Raw genomic sequence first — 1,421 nt, forward strand, 5'->3', positions numbered from 1 at the left:
AAAAGGCAAAGACTATTTCTTACCTTTATTCCTTTGACTCAACTCTTCGACACAAACAGTGCAAACTTTGTGCGGAGCCCATGATTTGTCTTGGTCCCCAAGTTTTATTCCAAAATATGCGTAATACGCATTTTTTGACAAATTCTGTAAGGTTTTGTTTTGTTTCTTTACAACAACCACAAATATAACAGAATATGTTTGGGTCATTTACACAACCTCTTGTTGCCATAGCGACAAATAGATTATATTGAAAAGAAAAAAATAGTGTCAAAGTGCACGCACAAACAAATGACACGTCATGCGGCCTGTTAACCGTCTATATACTAGCCGTGTGTTTCTCGTGGGTTCTAGAACGAGCGATAAGACTCTCACGTCGCGATTGGTCTAGTGATTATCAATATTTTAAGCATAACAAAATGTGACCCGATTTCAATTAAAATGATTCATTTATGTAAAAGTTTTGTGAAAATCTGTACACAATGGAGAAAAATTCATATCATTTTCAGTTTCAGTGTAAAGTATTTACTGTAAAATAAGTAAAAATTTCAAGACAATAAAATCATCGCAGGCCTATGTTATCAGTTTTACCACTTCCAAAAATCAACAGTAAAACGAACCATTCTAATAAAGTAAAGTCAAATAAATTGTGTCGAACAGTTTGAAAATATTTCAAAAACGTTGGGTCTATTCATATCAGTAAGGATACAGGATTACAGAAATCCATTAGGCGTCACAGCTCTTTTACTTTAAAGTTATTTATAATGTTTTATCGGTTTAGAAGAGTGTACATTAAAGTAAAACCATGAAGTAAAGATCGACCTTAGTTACGATTCCACAAGTTAACAGTTTAGCACGATTACTACTGGAAAGTCCAGGACTTTGGACTTTGGTACAAGGTTCACATCACATAGTATTTTCGTTTATTTTATATCCACATTCACTGTTTGTGCGAAAGATTCACCACTTTCTAGGACCATTGACTAGTCATCAAGAAGAGTTCGAACAAGAGAAGAAATGTTTCTTAACTCCTTCTCAAAAATCAGGGCAAAAAATGATACAATATTTTAATTGCAGTACAGTAGAATCTTATATTTTTGTGCTGAGAGACAAGACAAACTCTCTTACTTTTCTGGTGTGCTCTTCTCGTTAATTCTCCGCCTTATGGGCAATTGTTCAGTTTCTAATCATGACTTGGAAACCTGTATACTAATATAGACATTTGTGAAGCTCTTCTAGGACTGTAGATTATTTTGGTCTTGCCAAATCAACACTATCTCGATGTCACATTAGGACTGTATATTATTTTGGTCTTGCCAATTCAACACTATCTCGATGTCACATTAGGACTGTAGATTATTTTGGTCTTGCCAAATCAACACTATCTCGATGTCACATTAGGACTGTAGATTATTTTGGTCTTG

Source organism: Limulus polyphemus, unplaced genomic scaffold (genome assembly GCF_000517525.1).
Source record: "Limulus polyphemus unplaced genomic scaffold, Limulus_polyphemus-2.1.2 Scaffold1089, whole genome shotgun sequence".
Classification (NCBI taxonomy): domain Eukaryota; kingdom Metazoa; phylum Arthropoda; class Merostomata; order Xiphosura; family Limulidae; genus Limulus; species Limulus polyphemus.